General features: G+C 43.9%; 1 protein-coding gene across 2 annotated transcripts in view; it reads left to right on the plus strand.

Annotated features, from left to right (window-relative positions):
* FRMD3 (FERM domain containing 3) overlaps nt 1-20,985 on the plus strand; it is a 302,093-nt gene that overhangs the window by 70,516 nt on the left and 210,592 nt on the right. The window lies entirely within an intron of this gene.

Here is a 20,985-nt window from a genome sequence, read left to right on the forward strand (position 1 = left end):
TAAATGCCTTGAAATTGCTTGAATATATAGCACAGGGCCTTTGCATATGCTACTTCTACTCCTTGGAACTCCTACTTCCAAGCCTTGTTCATCCTTTAGGACTCAGTCATATGTCATCTTCTCTGGGAACCCTGATAACCCTTCCCTCCCAAGCCTGGGCTCAGTATCTCTCCTGGCATCCTGGAGTTAACCCATGTGTCAGTTTCTTATTACTGGTATAACAATTACTACAAACAGTGGTTTCAAGTAAATTTGTTATTTTATAGTTTGGAGCTCAAAAGTTGGAAACGGGTCTTACTGAGCTAACAATCAAGGTATCAGTAGGGCTGCATTGTTTCTGGAGGTTCCAGTGGAGAATCTCTTTGCTTGCCTTTTTCAGCTTCTAGAGGTCTCCCACATTCCTTGGCTTGTGGTCCCTTCATCCATCTTCAAATATCTTCCTGACTCTGAATATCTCTGCCTCCTTCCACATCAGTGGACCCTGTGATTACATTGGGCCCACCTGGACAATCCAGGATAAGCTCCACATCTCATGGTCATCAGACAAACAAACTTACTTCCACCTGCCACCTTAATTCTCCTTTGCCATGTAACCTGACATATCCATGAGTTCCGGGGGTAAGGATGTGGACATCACCAGGGGCCATTATGCTGCCTGTCATACCCCATCAGTGCTCTGGTCACAACATATGGCAATTGTCCCTCACTTTGGCTGTCTCCTTCTTAGATGTCTAGAGCTCAGAGTCTTTGTCTGTTTCCTGTTGTCTTCCCACCAATTTGTACAGACACTTTAAACTGGAAGCTTTAAGATGGTGGTGTGATCAGTGCAGTGTTATGAATAGATTTAAATTTGTTACCGACATTTAAAAATCAAGAGACTTTGCATAATAACCATGAGTCCCTTTTTTATGAGAAGCACAAATCTTGGCAACATTGGACACGTGATTACAAGGGATTCTTTGCTCTCACTTGGCTCCCATCACTCATATATGTTAACTGCCCCAGACCTGTGGGCATTTTTGCATTAGGATCCTGTTCTGTAATAGTAACCCCATACAGTTATTTGATGAATGAATCAATAACTCAGTGGCTAACTTAAAACCTAAGTCATGGGATAGGTTGGACTGGGAGGGGAGCAAGAACAGAAGATGGGCCTGTGAGGGGGATCAGCTATAAGGACTGACAGAGAACATCTGGGCAGTGGAATCAAAATGTGGTTTCAGGGGACAGCTGAGTCTTGGATGCAGAACCTGAGGAAGGGACTTACAAACAGCTGATTTGTTTGAGAGGCGATGCCAGGGGGTTGGAGTTGGTGGGGGGGACGGAGACTAAGGCTGAGAAGAAGAGCCAAGATAAGGATGCTGTGTGGACTGAAATGTGTGTGTCCCTGCAGTTCCTGTGTTGGAGCCCTAACCTCCAGCATGGCTGTATATGGACATGGGCCTTTAAGGAAGTAAGCAGGGTTAAATGAAGTCCTAAGGGTGATTGGGGCCATGGGGAGCTCAGTGATTAAGCCGCTGCCTTCGGCTCAGGTCTTGATCTCAGGGTCCTGGGATCGAGCCGCATATCAGGCTCTCTGCTCAGCGGGGAGCCTGCTTCTCTCACCCACTGCCTGCCTCTCTGCCTACTTGTGATCTCTCTCTCTCTGTGTCAGATGAATAAATAAAATCTTTAAAAAAAAAATAAATGAAGTCCTAAGGGTGAGGCTGTGATCTGATAGGGCTTCTGTCTTTATAAGAAGAGACCCCAGAGCGCTGTCTTCTTGGAAGCGCCGGGGAAAGGCAGCCATCTGCAAACCGTGGGGAGAGCTCTCAGCGGACACCAACACTGATGGCACCTTGATCTTGAACTTCCAGGCTCTAGAACTCTGAGAACGTCCATTTCTATTATCTAGGTCATCCCATCTGTGGTGTTTTGTTAGGGCAGCCCCAACAGACTACTACAGATGCATGGTGGAGACCGCTGCTGTGGCCAGTGGGGTCTTACTCTCGCTGAGATCTCCCGACGACGAGGAGGCTGTGGAATTCTCCGTCTAGAGCACCCAAGGGTGGGCAGGTCTTTACCTTTGGCTTCTCCCCTATTGGTGGAGCGTGGGCCCCAGGAGGGTTAACTCCCCTGCACTGGTGCACCGCGTATTTCCACAGGCTAAGTGAAATCTCTCCACAGCCTCTGTGGTCTCAGGAAAGCCCCAGGGCCTGAACGGAAGAGCACAGCATGTACCCCGTGCCATCAGCACAGAGTGAACTGGAGTCTGTGTGAGACTGGGCAGAACTTAGGGGTGACCCCCAGGGCATGTAAGTGGGGGGTGCCAGATGTGTCTGCTTATGGATACATGGAAATGCCCCGTGCTGGGGGTTAGGAGGCTCAGTATTAGGAGAGAGGGAGTGAACATGCTGGCAGGCTGACCTCCTTGGTGGGATGACAAAGGTCAGGGTCCAGGGGCCACAGCTTCAAAGAGTGTGGGGGTTAATGGCCACGCGGGCTCTTCAATAATGAATAAATGGAACGTAGAATCTCCACAGAACTCAAGTTCAGTTTTTCCCTTTGTCTCTTGCATTATTTACACGACTTTTTCTATTGCTACTTACCCAGGGAAGACACTGAACTTTTTTCTCTGTCCACTCTTTTGGGGGGCAGCTAATGAAGAGTGAAATAACTTGATGGCAGGTGGCAGCAAGGTAGCTGAGTATAACAAAATGTCGAGAATAAGAAACATTTATTGAATGAATGAATAATTAATTCATAAATGGAAATTGGTGCTTGGCCAAAGGACCATATTTCTTCCTATTTTAAGTCATCAGTTTTGTTTCTGTATTTTTTTTTCCCCTACCAAGTCCCTTGTTTCATTTAGCATCTGTTTTTTGGAGTATGGAATTTCTATATTTGAGAAAGAGGACCATTACGACTGCATTTTTCCAGCTTTATTGAGGTACACTTGACATACAACATTGTGGAAGATTAAATTTTGCAAAGTGATAATTTGACACATGTACATATTGCAAAATGTTTACACAATAAGGTCACTTAGCACTTCCTTACCTCATATAATTACCATTTTGTTGTTGTTGTACGGTGAGAGCATTAAAGCTCTCCTTTCATAGCAAATTTCAAGTGTACAACATACTACCGTCAGCTGTAATCACCATGCTGTACCTTACGTCTTTGGAACTTATTCCTCTTACAATGGGAAGTTTGTACTTTTTGTACCTTTTTGACCAACGTCACCCCATTTTCCTTACTCTTCAGCTCCTGGAAACCACTGTTCTACTCTCTGTTTCTACGAGTTTGATGTTTTTAGATTCCTCATGTAATTGAGATCATACAGTATTTATTGTATGTCTGACTGATTTCACTTAGCCTGATGCCTTAAGGTCATGACTGAATTTTTATTGTGGATAATTCCTGCTAATGTTTCCATTTTTTCTGGGTTTTTGAGTTCATGAACTGTGGTCTTCTTCTTTTCTTAATCTCCCTGCTTTTCCTTTCCGTGGATAGCATAGCTGTTGGGAATCCTCAGGACCCATCAGCCCATTGTAAGGTCTTGAGCTGTGTGAGTTCCATGTCCTATTGATTTTAATACTCCTTGAGCTTATTGATTCCAGATTTTCTCATCTCTTTCATTCTTGTGATGTGATGGAACAGATACCCCTGCCTGTTGACCCCTGATGGGTCCTAGGTTACAATACTCTTGCTTAATACACATAGAAATCTCTGTTCTTTGGTTTCAGTAATTTTTGACCACCCCTAAGTTGTAGCCATAGATCTAATAACTGTATGTTAGGATGAAGGTAAGTGAAGGCCTCTGGACGTACTCACTTGAGCATCTTTGACTGCAGGATCTCAAGGAGAATTCCACTTCAGTCCTCTCATTTTAATAGATGAGGAGCTGATCTGCAGGGATCAGGTGACTTCATGAAGCTCATGCAATGAGCCAGTAGCCCAGCCCTGGTTCAGAACCCAGGTGACCTAACTCCAGATCCATTGTTGATCTGCAGGGTGGGACATTCTTTTACCCTTGATTTGTCCTTCATCTACTTTTTTTTTTTAAGATTTTATTTATTTATTTCACAGACAGAGAACACAAGTAGGCAGAGAGACAGGTGGGGAGGGGGTTGGTAAGCAGACTCCCTGCCGAGCAGAGAGCCCAATGTGGGGCTCGATCCCAGGACGCTGGGATCACGACTCAGCTGAAGGCAGAGTCTTAACCCACTGAGCCACCCAGGCACCCCTACTTATTATTTTTTATTTTTTTTTAAGATTCACCTACATGTTAGAGAGTGTGCACTAGCAGGGGGAGGGGCAGGGAGAGAGAGTGAGAGAGAATCCTGAAGCGAACTCCCTGCTGAACATGGAGTCTGACGTGGGACTTGATCTCACGACCCTGAGATCATGACCTGAGCTAAAGTCAGACATTCAACTGACTGAGCCATCCAGGCACCTCTGTCCTTCTCTGTCCTTTTCACCAGTCAAGTTCAGGAAGTCATATAGCATAAGCAGATTCTCATGTATAGTATACAACTATATTTCTGAGTTGTTAAACTTTAGACGGGGGCTGGGTGGTTCTTTCTATATGAAAGCATCCTGAGTCGTTATAAAGCATATACCTGTGTCAACATTCTGAATTGGTTTAAGATGTTGAGCAGTTTTCTCATTAGGTATTTGTCTTTACCATTCATGTGAAGGTGATATAGTCCTTTACAAAACAGTGCCCCACCTTGAATTTTATAGACCTTCTTCTTAACAAACTCAGTGTATCATTCATTAGGCTTCTATCCCTTAGCTTATTTTTTTTGAGTTGTACTTAAGACTTTTAAAATTGAGAATTTTTAAAGTATTTAAAACATTCATAAAGTACTATTGCAAGGAGATACCTTTTATCACCTAGCTTGGTAAACAGGACTCATAATACATTATGTCGGCAAGGGGGCAGGGAGAAAAGATGTTCTTATACACATCTGGTGGGAGTTAAATTGTGTAACCTCTATGGAGGCTACTTTTGTAATATCCGTCAAAATGTTATATATGTGTGTATATTTAATCACACACATACACGTATATGTGTGGATGTGTGCAAAACCCAGTCTGAGTGAATAATCCATTTCTGGAATTTTGTATTGTGAATATTTTTGCCCCTTGTGAAATTGCACGTATCCGGGGGTATTCCGAGTAGGCACTGTTTGTTTCAAAGGATTTGAAACTTCCTCACAGTCAGTGGTCGAGAGGCTAAATCGATCATGGCCCATCTAGTCAATGGATATTGCTCCATGTGCACCAATATGAAAAAATCTCCCAAGATATATCATTAACTGAAAACAACAAAGTGGTACCATTGGTGTTAAAATGAGAGGAACATATACTTGATTGTTTGTTTGTATGTATCAGATCTCTGGTCGTATACGTAAGAAATGTTTCTGATTGCCTCTAGGATGGCTTATCCGAGGGGCTGGGGGCAAAGGCTGGAGGAGGCCTTCTTTTTGCTGTAAACTCTTTCGTATATTTTGTACCATTTAAAAATCCCAACTTCAATCTATTTTATGGGAAAACACATATGTAAGCAATTCTAATTTTCCCAAAGTTTTTAATGATTATGGAATACACTGAACTCCTGTTATTCTTACTATGAACTCTGTGTGCTATGTATATGTGCATAAATAATCATATGCAATATTTAAATTTATATTCATTTATATATCGCTTGGGTGGTGAGTCAAAAGAAAAACTTATTTTTCCATCTGCAAATTTGGTAAATTTCTGAGGTTTCTGGTGTAGTCAGGGATAGTTGCTTATCTCAACTTTATGGAAGTTTTAAAAAACATCTGTTTAAAACACATTTATATGTATGCAACTTGAAAACATCTCAAACCACATGTTGCTTAGGGACACATAAATGTGTACTGAAAATATAAAGAAATGCACAAACAGAATAAACACTGATTCAGTGGGGTCAGTGGTGAGGGAAAATGGAGATGGAACTCAGGAGGGATGGGGGCCCGATTGTTCATCACATTTTCCTCTATGTCTTCTTGCGTGTTTCCGACACTGCAGAATAATTTAAAAATTAATTTGGGCTTCTAGTTTACTGCTGGGATATCATGGTCAGAGTTCCATGAACTTGTAAGAAGATGCAGAAACAGTGGGGAAATCGATGACCTTCATTATCCTCATTCTCTGTTGAATGATGCGACTACGGAAAAGAGCCTAGCAGAGGGTGTGCCCCACAATATGTTTATTTTTTGTTAAGATTTATGTATTTATTTTAGAGAAGGAGCACGAGTGGGGAGAGGGGCAGAGGGAGAGAGAGAGAGAGAGAGAAGCAGACTCCCCGCTGGGCACAGAGCCCAACATGGGGCTCCATCTCATGACCCTGAGATCATGACCTGAGCCAAAAATCAAGAGTCGGATGCTTAACCGACTAAACCACCCAGGCTCACCCCCTTTGCACAATATTTGTAAAAATGAATAAATAGGCACAAAAACTCTCTGAGCTGCTGCTACGGAGCTGCACATTTTCTGGTGCATCGTCTACTGTAACAGGACCCCAGGAAAAGAAGTAGACACAACTGATGATGTCCGCAACCTTTCAGATAGTTGAGAAAAAAAACAACCTTAACAATTTTCTCAGTAACTGGAAGTAAAGATGATATATAAAGAGGTGATTAGGTCCATAATGAAATTTATTTGCCACCTCTACTCCAGGGCATGTAGTTTGAAAAAGACCTTTTTTATGTTTCATAGTAAGACTGGATGTTTTCTTTATGTGTCCTGTTCAGTGACCCTCTTTATAAATGGAGTTGACCCTTGAAAAGCACAGGTTTAAGAGGCACAGGTCCACTTATATGTGGATTTTTTTTTGATAAATACAGTACAGTACTGGCAATGTATTTTCTCTTCCTTACGATTTTCTTAACATTTTCTTTTCTCTAGCTTACTTTATTGTAAGAATACAGTACACATTGTACAGAACATACAAAACAGGCATTGATTAACCATTTATGTTATCAGTAAGACTTTTGCTCAACAGCAGGCTGTTAGTAGTTAAGTCTTTGGGGAGTCAAAATTTATACATGGGTCACCAGGGAAGGAAGGTTAATTAAGCATCTATCTGCCTTCAGCTCAGGTCGTGATCCCAGGGTCCTGGGATGGAGCCCCGTGTAGCTGGGGGCTCAGCGGGGAGTCTGCTTCTTCTTCTTTCTCTTACCTTCCCCCCACCCCCACCTCCCAGCTTGTGCTCTCTCTCTCTCAAATAAAAAAATAAAATCTTTAAAAAAAAAGTTATACATAGATTTTCAGTTATGCAGGATGTTGGTACTCCTAACCTCTGTGTTGTACAAGGGTCAACTGTATAGACACGGTTAGGATGGCTAATGTGGGTGTAACTCTTCAGTTCCCTGAAGCAATGCTGTCTGTCTTGTGTGTTTGTCCAACCCCCGGAGCCAGATTGCATGGGAGTGACTAGAATGACTGGCATTTACTACTGCCCACTATCAGTGGCAGAATAACCTTTACTTCTTTGGGCAGCAGTCATCTGGTTCACATATTTGTTTAATATTTAGAGAGAGGATGAAATGAGTGTGGGAAAATAAACAGGGCTATCTTACAATAGCTGTATGTGTTAATATCAGGAGATAATAAATGAATGATGTGCTATTGTTGTCGGTTACCCCACCGTATAGAGCCAGCTGGAACAGTGCTGTCGAAAATATAATGTAATTCACATACATAATTTAAAATTTTCTAGTAGCCACATTAAAAAAATAAAAAGAAACAGTGAAGAATTATAATCAATAATTAATTTTAATTATATATTTATGTTTAATTCAACAGAAGTGTTTTCATTTTAATACAAAGTTAATGGTAAAAATTGCTGATGAGATTTGATATTCTTTTTCTTTATACTAAGTCTTAGAAAGCCTAAGTGTATTTTACATCTCTGGTCGGATGCTAAATTTTCATCGGAAATACTCAATCTGGATTTAGATGTTAGGAAAGGTACAGTTGAAAAAGTAGACTCACATAGCCAAGGTGTTCCATACATACGTAAAGATCTTTGAGCAACTGAATTGGACATCAGTTTTTATTTTTTTATTTTTATTTTTTTTTTAAAGATTTTATTTATTTATTTGTCAGAGAGAGAGAGCGAGCACAGGCAGACAGAATGGCAGGCAGAGGCAGAGGGAGAAGCAGGCTCCCTGATGAGCAAGGAGCCCGATGTGGGACTCGATCCCAGGACGCTGGGATCATGACCTGAGCCGAAGGCAGCTGCTTAACCAACTGAGCCACCCAGGCGTCCCTGGACATCAGTTTTTAAATTAGAATTAATTAAAGTGAAATATTTAGCTCCTCAGTGTCCTTGGCCCCATTTCAAGTGCTCAGCACAGTGCAGAGTTGGACCTTATTCATGAACTTCTAAAGACTTTTCTTCCTGATTCCGAGAATCTGTTTGTCAATATGTTTTTGAGGGTATATGATAAAAGTTAGAAATATTCTTACTCTAGAGTAGATTATAAATGAATAAAGCAGATGTATATATTGTTTTGGGTTAAATTAGTTTTCTGAGTGAGGGTGACACCTGTTTCAGTGAACCTCGTTTTGAGAACTCAGACTTGACATTTGAGATTTAAGACGAATGGAACTCAGGATGATCATTCTTTCACAAGTGTATTTAAGCTCAGGTCAGAAAAAATCCAAATAGCTCTAACCCTAAAAAGTGATATGTATCATTCCAGTTTTTAGAGGAAAAACAGATATTAAATTTGAATGTAAAAGAAGTCATCTATGAATGATGGACTGGACTTCAAAAAATATAGAAAATATAATTGCATGGTTTAAGTAAATTTCAGATTGGTTAACAAGGAGATGAGTGATTTAACTCCTGAACATATACTAGTAGAATTTGAAATTTTAAAAAAAATTTCCAATTAAAAATTTTTAAATTTTAATTCCAGTAGAGTTAATATGCAGTGTTCTATTAGTTTCAGGTGTACAATATAGGGATTCAGCAGTTTTATACATTACGCAGGGCTTGCGATGGTAAGTGTGCTCTTAATCCCCTTCTCCTATTTCACCCATCCTGTCAAACTAATTTTGAGTATAGATTGTTTTCCAGATTCTTGACACGTCCCAAATTATGTGTAATATAAATATGAGCAGTCTCTCGTGTCGCAGTTCCAGTTAACTAGATGAGACCTGTGGGAGGAGAGCCACAGTTGTTTGTTCCCCCATCAGTATAGCTGCTGGAATGTTCTTCGAGCCCAGAGAAGTGGGGCAAGGGTCTTTTGTGCTCTGGTCTCCCCGTTACTATCTTGTTAAGAGGAAGGAAGTCTGGGGACTTGGGGTTTTCATAGGAAATAGAATTAGTTCTTCCTCTTAAACTCACACTCTGCCAAGAATTCATCGGGATCCCTGAGCTAGTTATTAATAATGTATAGACACCTTGACAGGCATTTTTATCTGTCAAAGTGAGGGGCAGGGAAGGGACCAAATCTGATTTGAGTGCTATTTTGTAGTGTCACTCCTGTGGACGACTCATTTGCTAGAGAGTAATGGCTATCTCTTTTCGTCTTCCCCTGCCAACTTCCCCTTTACCCTCTTGCCTGGTTAAAACTTGAGCTGGATTTTCAGACTGCTTCCTGTAAGGAGCAGACTGTACCACTATCACTATTTCACTGTGGCTCTGTCACCCTGCTTAAAGACAGTCACCTGGGTGGGTAATCATTGTTTCCTATTAAAATAGAGACACAATGGGTATACTCGGGGTTTACATGCATGCCGTGTGCATGTGTGTGTGCACGCAGGTGTGTGTGTGTGTATGTGTGCAGGCATGCATGTTGGGGCAGCTATCTCTTAGTACTGCTCTTAAAAGAGGTTAAAAATGATATACATCGGGTGCCTGGGTGGCTCAGTGGGTTAAGCCGCTGCCTTCGGCTCAGGTCATGATCTCAGGGTCCTGGGATCGAGTCCCGCATCGGGCTCTCTGCTCAGCAGGGAGCCTGCCTCCCTCTCTCTCTCTCTGCCTGCCTCTCTGTCTACTTGTGATCTCTCTCTGTCAAATCAATAAATAAAATCTTTAAAAAAAAATGATATACATCTTATAATGTGTGTAATTGTTGAATCACTATGTTATACACCTGAAACTTACCTAATATTGTAGGTCAACTGTCCTTCCGTGAAAGAAAAGCACACTTATCCATCAAAAAAAAGTTCAACAACTACAGTTTTTTAAAAAGATTTTATTTATTTATTTGTCAGAGAGAGACAGAGAGAGAGAGACAGAGAGAGAGCGCAAGCAGGAGGAGTGGCAGGCAGGGCAGAAGCAGCCTCCCTGCAGAGCAAGGAGCCTGATGTGGGACTCGATCCCAGGACTCTGGGATCGTGACTGGAGCTTAACCGACTGAGCCACCCGGGTGTGCCAACAACTACAGTTTTTGATAAATACATGAATATTATGGGAAATATGGAAACCCACAAAGAACAATACAATCTGTCTTAATCCCTAACCTCCCTTAATCTCTTAAAGCAGCCTGCTACTGTCCTTTATGAAACCATCCTTTATGAAAAAGCCCACTGAAAGGATAAGAAAAAGCCCACTGAAAGAAACCATCCTTTATGAAAAAGCCCACTGAAAATGTCTTTTTAAGCTGCTTTGATTTTTGTTTTTGTTTTTGTTTTTTTGTAAAAAAAAAAAAATTGCTTGGAGCTCAGAGGACCTGTACTCAGTGCTCTTGGGCTGGGGGTATGGATTGCTTCTGTCTTGGAGCTTATCTGTATACCATGTTTTACGTTCAGGTACTGATTAAATGGGCATTCATTCGAGCCTCATTTCCTACATTTTATCCAATTGGGAAGATCACCCCCTCCGTCCTCCAATTTGAAATAGTGTCTTTTTTTAAAATTTATTTATTTTTTTGGAAGATTTTATTTATTTATTTGAGTGAGAGAGAGAGCATGAGAGGGGAGAGGGTCAGAGGGAGAAGCAGACCTCCTGCTGAGCAGGGAGCCCAGTGAGGGACTCGATCCTGGGACTCTAGGATCGTGACCTGAGCCGAAGGTCAGACACTGAAATAGTGTCTTTTTGAGCTGCTTTGATTTTGAACAATCTCACCAGTGTACCTGTTCAGATGTCTCCTTTGCTGGCTCTGGCCACTTGATTTCCAGCATCATATCTTTCTGGAAAGGTAGATTCTTAATTTTGTTTCTCCTGTTCCGGATGATGGACAGACGGTTTCGGCAGGGTGGTAGCAGCCGTGGCCAATTGTTTCCCAGCCTGGTGGCCACAGAGACCTGGCCCTGTCGAGTCCCTGGAGTCCCAGCCCTCCCGCTTCCTAGGGAGCTGCGAGTCTTTGTTCTAGGCTGCCATGCAGCGACCCTGCTCCTCGGAAAAGAAGGAGGAAGAACGCTGATGATATGCATTTTGCCTCTAACTGCCTTGTGGGCAATGGTCTTGGGAAGAAAACATGAGAACCAGTTGTAAAAACTGAGGGTGACAGTTGGGATCTCGTTAGCTTAGTGGCTGTCACAGTATATCTGGGAAGGAGGTTGTGGGCATGTGGCTGGCTGACTGGGTCTAAGGAACTAAAACTGCATGAGTGTGTGTGCGTGTGTGTGTGTGTCTTTGTGAGAGAGTGTGCATGTGTGCACGTGTGTCCCTGTGCACCTGGAGACGGGGCAGGCATTTTGGGCTTTGCCATGTAATTTACTTGCTTTGCTATTAAAAAATGGTCAGTTGGGTTGCATCAGGCTTGGTTATTTTTCTTCATGAGTGCTTCTGTGAATGTCTTCAAATTTCAGCTTAAGCTTTTTAGAGGGGTATTCACTGGGAAGAATAAACATATCATGGCTTCACTTTATTTTTTTATTTTTTTTTAATCGCAGCACGAAATGCATGCTGGAAATGCCTGAGGTGTGCCGCCTGAAGCCAACAGCCCAGGTCAAGGGGAGAGTATTTCCATACTCTGGAAAGATGAGGCCTTGACGTGATCGGGTTAAGAATATATTGAGTTTCTAGTCTCAGTGTATCTCCCCTACCCCTCCCTACCCCTGCTACTCCAGTTCCCAATTCCTGAATCTTCTAGAAGCTTCTGAGGCGACGCCTACCACTTCATGATCATCTGTACCGGTGTTCATTTCGAACGAAGCTGAGCGTGTGGAGAGTGTGCGGCCAGGGAGGGCAGAAGGGCATGAGCCAGGCGCAGAATTTGTGGCCTGGAGAGTCCTAGAGTGCCAGGCAGGGGCCCGTTCTGGACCCAGTTCTGACACCAGCCAGTGGGGAACTGCACTGTGTCTGGCTTTGATTTCTGAGGTCCCCCACCATAGTTTGATGGCGTTAAGCTTCTGATGGAACTGTGGCCATTCACAGAAAAACATTAAGTCCCATCACCCCAGAGTTCAACCAGGAAGCTGATGTGATCGGGGAGCCAGACCAGACGTTTGTCTTGTAGGAGACATTGTACAGCTGGTTGCTGGCCTCATTCTGTTTTCCCCGAGGCCATGGCCAGGCCTTTCAGCAGGCGGGATGAAAGTTTGTGGAGCCATTCACTAGTTTTGTGTTAGGGTTTTAGTTTTTGTTTGTTTGTTTTTTTGTTTTTTAAAAAATATTTGCACTGGGTTTTCAAAAGGGTAAGATGTGGTGAAGCATATGACTTTCTACACCGGGCTGTGGGCTGGTGGGACCTTGGTTCTGATTTGGCAGCTCTTCTACGCCGTGCCTAGTGTTAAATATTTTGAATGTGGTCCCCGGCCCCTGAGAGCATGTCATGAGACCCCTAGTACATTCCTTCAATATTTTTCTCCCTGATAGCTCTGCTGCCCACAGCAGCCCAGCAAACTTTCCCCTGGCGAACACAGTCATGTTTCATGTAAATAAGACCCGAGGCCAGTTTGGCTCCATCATGGCTACAAACCGAGCAAGACCGCGGGCTGCAGGAGATCCAGAAATCTCTACCAGAGGGCGGATCTGCTGTCTGGGTGTGCTGTCCCTTTGCTTCTTCCGCCCCTACCAGCAGAGCTGCCAGGAGATCCCAAGAAGAAACCGCTGGTCCCCGCTCACTCCACTGCTGTCCCAGTCGTGCGGAGTCTGTGCAGACCAGGTGCTTCAGAGGGTTTGGATGACTGATCATCTTAGCCAAGGGGAGTGGAAGCTTGGAAATCAAATTGAATTTCAAGCATTTTTTCCCCCTCTGTGGGCTTAGGGAGGAGACCGGAGAGTGGCTCACGTGCCTTCATTTACTCGGGTGATTGTTTCTATTCTGAGGTTCATGCACCTTTGGAGACTCAGCTGATGCTGACTTGCTCTCTTAGTGACCATCCCCCAAAAAAGTTGCTGATGCCCCTCCTTTGCCTTCCGACCTCGCTAGGGCTACCATTTGCTTGGTATCCCCTGAGGACCCAGTGCTCTGCTGGGTTTGACTCTGTGGCCGGGGAGCGTAGCTATTTTCGGGGAGGGTGGTCATCGTGGAATCATGACTGTGGTAGGGTTTAAGGGTGGGCTATGTGAGCTGTTGCTCTCTACCTCTCATAGGCCTCTGTCTGCCAATTCCTCTGATTTTTAGCTTAAGGGCAGATGCCTTACTTGGACAGGAAGGGAGCATGAATGTGCAGATCGGGCTAGGGAAAGACAGCAGGGAGTAGGGGAGACTGTGGCAGAGATGGGCATGGCCCTCATTAGATAACGATGCTGGTTTTTAGGTGTGTGATATCATGTCTCTCAGAGAAGGGTATTTAGGAATTCCTCTGGGAAGATCAGGAAGGGGTATAGGCTGTAGGGGAAGTAACGTTGAAATTGAACTCATACACACTCAATAACCAACTCCTAGGTATTCAAACTAAAAAAAAAAAAAAACCAACAATAGTAAAATCCAATCTGACATCTGAAGGCATTTAGCTTGGGTCCTGAGAATTTGCTATTTCCAATAGAGTTTGAAGAGAAAAAGAAACATTTATTGAGCACCGACTATGTACCAGACTGTGTATTGGCATTTTTGTAAATATCATGTCACTTAAGGGTCACAGCAATCCTGTGAAGTAGGTCTCTCGTCTCTAGGTCTTATATTAAGAAACTTGGGCATGGGAGAACAAGGCGTTTGGAGTCACACAGCCACAATGCAGTGGCATTAAGATTTGACTTCTGTTTCCAGTCTAGAAGCTCCTACTCTGCACCATGGTGTTGCTGGTGGTCTCCACTGCCCTCTGGACTCCTCCGTTGCTGGTGGGTACCCTTGCCCTTTCTGGAGCCTGACTTGGCGATGACTCTCTGACCTCCCGAGTCTCAGGCTCTTACCTTTGCCACCATGGCACCTTGAGCTTGTGGCTGGTGTTCATCTGCCTGGCTGGGTCCTAAGTTCCGATCACCTTTTAGGTCTCCTTGGGTTTGGATCCCTGTCTGCTTGGTCTGTGTGTTTGCTAGGCATGAGCCTGAGCCTCAGCCCACAGACCGTGACCATGACCTCAGGGCCTGGAGACCCCCTCCCGGGACCCACGCTGCAGAGGGGGCAGCTGTCCTGTTCTCATTTCATCTGAGCCATGGTGTGCCATCTATGTGGAGGGCTCGGCAGGGGCCGGGGTGTGTGAGGCGGGAAGGTGTCATTCACTGTTCAGGGTTGCATTTTCCTTCCCTTTCACATATTCTTGATTATAAATAATCAAATATTTGGAATCTAGTAAATTTAACACCTCCCCATCAAGCGCCCCAGAAATGCTCCCCTGTACATGGGGCAAATGGAGAACAATTGGTGGGAAGGACAAGAAAAGACTTTCCTAATTGGCAGGTGTTTTCAGGGGGGTGGATGATGGCCGTGGTAGACTGGGATTTTTATTTTCAAGTGTGGGTTATTGTTTTGCTGGGCGATCTGTGTTTAGGGTTACCTAAAGGCAGACGGTGTGGAGTGGAGCGCTGGGCTTTTGCAGAAGTCACAGTGGGATCAGACCTCCTGCCTGGGAGCTGCTCCCGGTGGGCCTGTTCCCGCTCCTGCGCTCCACTAGCCATGTTATGCCAGAAGGTAAAAAGGATCTGTCTTCTCATCTTCCTCTGCTGCTGAGTAAGCTGCGTGCCCTTGGACAGGTTCCTAACCTCTCTGAGCCACAGTTCTCCTCCTTACTAATAAGGAGACTAAAGGAAGGCCCCAGAGTCATTTTGAAGATGAAATGTGATAATACCTGTAAAGCGCTCCTTGTGAACTCAGAAATGCTCTGGAGGGCTGTTTACTACAAGCACCAAGCCCCTCACCATAGGCTGCAGGCTTGAGTTTGGATGTTTGTACCAAATTATGAAGTAGGTAAAAGAGTCTTAGCTCCTGGGCGCCTGGGTGGCTCAGTTGGTTGAGCGACTGCCTTCAGCTCAGGTCATGATCCTGGAATCCCGGGACTGAGTCCCACATCAGGCTCTCTGCTCAGCAGGGAGTCTGCTTCTCCCTCTGACCCTCCCCCTCTCATGCTTGCTTGCTCTCATTCTCTCTCAAATAAATAAATAAAATCTTAAAAAAAAAAAAAAGGAGTCTAGCTCCTTCCCACCTCCTCTCTCTCTGGTTATCAAAAAGCCCCAGAGCCCATCAGCTTGCTTGTCCCAGAAAAGCAATTTCCTCACTGTGTAAATATTCCTGATCTCCAAACATTTCCTAAATCTTTCATCAAACTCAATTATCCTTCTCCTTACGTTTTGTCTTTTCCTCAGCCCACACCTGTGCGAAGCTACGTATGATTAGACAGGGTCAGCAGAAACCTCTCTGCAGGGGTCAAGTAAACAGTGAGGCGTCCTTTCCAAGCAGATTTGCTTTCTCTCCCAAGAACAGAAGAAAATAGTCTTGCTAAGAGAATTGATTTCAAAGGGTGAACTCTCATACACTGGGGATGAGACTTTGATGGGGAGAGGACAGTCCACTTCTGGTGCTCTTTGGGGCTTATCCTTCAGATGGCACCTCTTTGACGTGGCTGATACTGGCCAGCAGTGTCTGGTTAATCTATATGGCATGTTTTTTGTGTGGGATTTGAGTTGGCTAACAAAGGGTAAAGTATTAAAACATTAAGAAAGATGGATAAAGTATTAAAACATTAAGAAAGGATAAAGTATTAAAACATTAAGAAAGAATACAAAGGGAGAATCAGCATAAATGTAAACATAATGGGATGTCAGGTTCATGGGAAGAAGCTGAATGCTAGTTTGTAGGCTGTATGATTTACACGGTTGTGAGGGTGGCAGGGGGGCATGCATTTGACTGTGAGCTTCCTGGCAGGCAGCTTGAGAAACGAAATGCAGTTCATCCATGAAAGAAAAATTCACTGGCCAGTCTGGAAGGGAAAGATTTCTCAGGGCTTAACTCCACCCCGGGGCTGCTCAGACATTAGGAGACATAGTCAAGGGTGGCCTTAACAGCCTATGGTGAAATGGGAAAGCAGGTTTCTACTTCTTGTTTCTTGGCATACAACTTCCCGAACCCGGTGTTAATGGTAGCCTGCCACTTTGGGCCAATGTAACCTAAATATACAGCTTTTTGTGGCTGTATTGACTTTGGTTTGGGACACTGAGGACTGACTTCACTTCTGTAGAGCCGAAGGATGCATGAGTTTTGAAGGAAATACTAAAGATAGCCCGTAATACTTCCTATTGTGCCTGGGAAGATTTGAAGAGGACAGGCTGTATCTTATTCTTGGCTTGAGTGTTCCAGGGCGGTCTGGCAGCCCTGAATGTCTGGGGGACTCATCAGTCATCATATTGGTGACATGGAGGCCAGACCATACCTAAGCTTAATTGTATATAATGTATGAAGATGGTCACTTTGGTCAAGGGCAGGGGAAGATCACTGGCTTGTCAGGGGGAGCTTGGAAGATCCTGGTCCCCTGGTGGAGGTCTGACCCTAGCCATGGTCATGCTAGTGCATCTCCACACCTCCTACTGGTAAATCTTGGTGTCCTGGGTCTACTGCGGTTACTGCAGCCTGTTCATAATGTGGAAGGAACGTCAGACTGATCAGCTCTAAATGCAGACTAGATTTTTTTTCCTTTGCATTAATTGCAGCATTTGAACATTTTTTTTAAAGTAAGCAAAAACAAAGAAATGTATTTTTAGTGAGTGAAATACCCTTGTTTATTTTGGAAACGATAAATGCGAATGTTGAAAAAAATTAAAAGGAGCCCGGTAATCTCCTTCCATGACTTTGAAAAATATTTTTTTTCTTGCTTATCAAAGAAATGCACTCTCATTAGACACAATACAAAAAAAACTTAGAGTTATGAAAAGTCATTTGTGATTCCACTACTCAGAGGTAATCAGTTAACGATTCTTCCATTTTGCCCTTTATTTATATCTCTTCATATATACATCTAAAGCCATATATATTTTTATGTTGATAGCATTTCTTCATAGATTAATGCGAGGATTAGTAGTAACTACCGAAGATTTGAGGTTCCAAAGGGATATTCCTGATACACCATTTGGAAAAAAGATAGTAAGGTAAAGAGTTACCAGTGGGTGAAATGGGATGGGTAGAGAGCGGGGGAAGGAAACTGGCCGAGTGTTGACTTGGGAGAGGGTAGCATTGGGATTTATGTTACACGCTGGGATTTCTGTTACTCTGAGAGGTAGGCTTACAGAGTCGGGGATCTCAGGGATAAGAGCTCAGGCTTTGGGGCCAGTTGGATCCAAATTTGCATCTGGTTTTACTTCCTGCTAGGTTAATCTCATTTTTCTCATCAGTGAGATCCATATAAACCCTTCGTATGGTCATTGTATGAAGATGTAATGCATGCGAAACACTTATGCCTGCCTTGTGCGGAGGCCCTCACAAAGGAGAAGCACCAGTACTATAATTCTAAATGTGAGTCCACTGAGTCTCTGAGAGGGTCACATGCCTAAGCTCACACAGCTGCTAAGTGGTAAAGACGGGACTTGAACTCCAGTCTATGGGGCTTTGGAGCTCATATTCTTTATCTTGTCAATGTAGGTCAATGGCTAAGAACAAAGATTATATTTATTCAGTCAATAGTCCCATATATTTCATTTCTTCCACATTAAACATCCGTAGGGATTGGGTTCCAGTGCTTAGGAGTTCATACGGGCCTTTTCCAGCAAATTCAGGACAAGTGAAGCATTTTGTTCATGGGTTGGGTGTAAATCTCCCCTTCTGTGGGGGCATCCCTAGCTGGTGGCATCTGCAGAGAAGGGTTAATATATGTGTTTGTTTTGCCTAGAAAATGGCAATGAATTTCACGTTTAGGGGAGCCTACTACTATTCAGCAATGAAGCTTTTTTCCACTAGATTAGGAAACAGATGTTTTCTGGTCCATTGAAGAGTTTTAAAGGCTGGAAATACTTAAGAGTTATTTTCCAGGGCTGTTGACCTCAATTCTTGGATTATGATTATTCTGGCTGGGTCCCAGTGCTCTAGAGCTTTTAATCGGCATAAATTCTTTTGTGTATTTATCCTACTCTGCTCAAAGTGACCTTTTAAATCCTTAATTCATGGAAGCATAGTTCAGCTACAGGAACTGGCATTATTTATTTATTTTTCTTTTTAAGTCTAAACGACTCATGTGTCAGAGTCCTTGCCTGGTGAACTGCCTTGGGATCATTCTATTCAGTTCAGTCCAAATCGTTGATTTTTTTTTTTTAGGCATTCCCACCTCCCTTTCAAAGGTGACATTCTGAAATAATAAAAACAGAATCACAACCACTAGAATTCATTGAGTACTTATTCTCTTAGTCAGTGTGTGTTGGGTCATGCTGCAGTAACAGAAGCACTCCCATATCTCAGTGACTTAATATGACATTTCCTGTTCATGCTGTAATGTACTATGTGGGTCTGTAGTGGGTTTCTGCCCCCAAAGTCACACAGTGACCCAGAACGATGGAGATTTCATCTTGCATGCATCTGTGGCCACCACAGTAGTGGGAAGGGAGTTTGATGAATGGCGTGAAGCCCTCACTGGCAATTTTAAGTTTCATTGACTCATGAAGGATGCGTGGCAAAGACCGACTTCAAAGGGAGCTGAAAAATACAATTCTGCCATGTGCCTGGAAGGAAAGGAGTACCAGGATGCATGGGGGCTGCCCCAATGACCCCCACACCTCCTGGGTACTAGACCTGTGTCAGGTGCCTCACACAGATCATCATATGCAATTCTGCAAGGCACAGGTGCCCATTTCCATTTGGTAGATAAGAACAGTATCAGAGAGAGGTCAGGGGAATTGCCCCTGGGCACATAGGGTTGGAATTGAGATCCTGTGTGTCTGATACTAAAATTTATACATTTCCCTCCATGTGATACTGCCTTTCACCTTTTCCTCAACTGGACATTTCCCCTGGATAATAATGCTGCCAATTAATCCTCCTCCTGTGATCCATTTTTATATCGTCTATGATTATTGAAAATTGCCCTGGGAGGCTGGGTGTGACGATTGCTGGTGGCACTGTGAGAGCGGTCCAGCTGAGAGCTGGTCCACCACATCATGTGTGCAGGGATGTGGAGAGTCCTGGGGTCACTAGAGAAGAAATGGGGGTGTTTGGGAGCAGTCAGAAACTGGACAAATACTCTCCTTGGTTACTGGGATTTAGGGACCATTGCATGACTTTCGCACCGATGTGATCTAGTTAACATTTACAAGGGAAGCTTTGTGTTTGATTTATCTAAGTGACAATTTGGTCAAAACATTTCCCTGGGCATGAGTTGGATTGCAGAATTAGAGCGCAGGTGAAGTGCTCTCCTTGACGTGATCCAGGCCAGGGGCTAGAAAGAAGCAGTTCTCATTCACAGATGCCATTTATGTATGTATGTATGTATGTAGTTATATATTTTTTATTGTTATGTTAGTCACCATAAAATACTACAGATGCCTTTTAAAGGAAGTTCACACACATCTGAGACGCAGCTCACACCTGGGGTGGAGTTTGCAGGCATCTCCTCCCTGTATGCAGAAGCATTTTCTTCTTCGGGACAGTGGCCCTTTGTAGCTATTCCTTGTTGGGGAGGAAGTGACACCAAGGCACAGCCTAGAGGCAGGAGCAATTCCCGATGGCCTCTGAACCGTGCGACACATGCAAGGCACGGGGTGAGGAAGGCTGTTTCTGTATCTTGCCCTGGATGAGCTGGTTTGGCCCAATTCAGGCTCTGTGTGGAGAAAACCCACTCTTTTCTGAGACAAGTACATGGGACAGAGGGGAACTACCTGTGACGACTTCTGAGCACCCACATTCGAAAACCAGTTGCAGGACTTCTTCGGTAAATACCAGTCATGATTTCCCCCAGATAGCTGGGAAGGGTTATTTCAGTAGTTTACAAAATGGAATTCCTAGGTTTTTGTCCCTTTGGGGGTAATGCTCTATGTACTCAGCCACCTCATACTTCATGGCTTTCTTTGGAAGATACGTTTTCTTTTTGGGGGAAAATCCAGTAAGGTGTTCCCTGGAGTCAGATCTTTTCCTGGTATGCTTAATAGTAATTTAGCAGAAATTTTTAGCCTTCCACTGGCACTTGCAGCCTCCCTGGGAGTCCACTTATAGCACCAGAACATCCAGTGTGTGGGAGGCAAGGCTGAGAGTGGGGGCCATTCTTTAAAATGAAGTGTGTTTCCCACACGTGCCCTCACATGCCCTCCCTCTTTCTCCTCTGGCTTCCTTTCATTCCACGCTGCCTTTTGTGCTCTTGAGGATACCCCCTGCCTCATTCACGTAGCCTTGGTCTGTCCTTTCCAGTGACATGCATCTCCTTCCAAAATGGTAAGTCTGATAGGAGCTAAGCGCCCTGGAACCAAAAAGGAAAAGATGCAAGTGTGTCTTGTCTCTCTTCTTTGCATGCCGTTCTGCTTCTGTGGAAGACCCAGGCTTGTGCACCTTGGTTAAATGCTGAGCCTTTGTTAGCCTGGGGAGTGGATGGTGAGGTCCGTGGAAAGAGCCGTTTGGTCTTGACTCAAGAAGGAGTTACTGTGACCTCAGTTGGTGGTGATAGAGCAGAGATGACTTTGTGACCCAGATGGAGCCTTCCCAGGCTGCCCCAGATTTG

This window comes from Lontra canadensis, unplaced genomic scaffold (assembly GCF_010015895.1).
Source record: "Lontra canadensis isolate GAN:19392208 unplaced genomic scaffold, GSC_riverotter_1.0 scaffold113, whole genome shotgun sequence".
Taxonomy (NCBI): Eukaryota; Metazoa; Chordata; class Mammalia; order Carnivora; family Mustelidae; genus Lontra; species Lontra canadensis.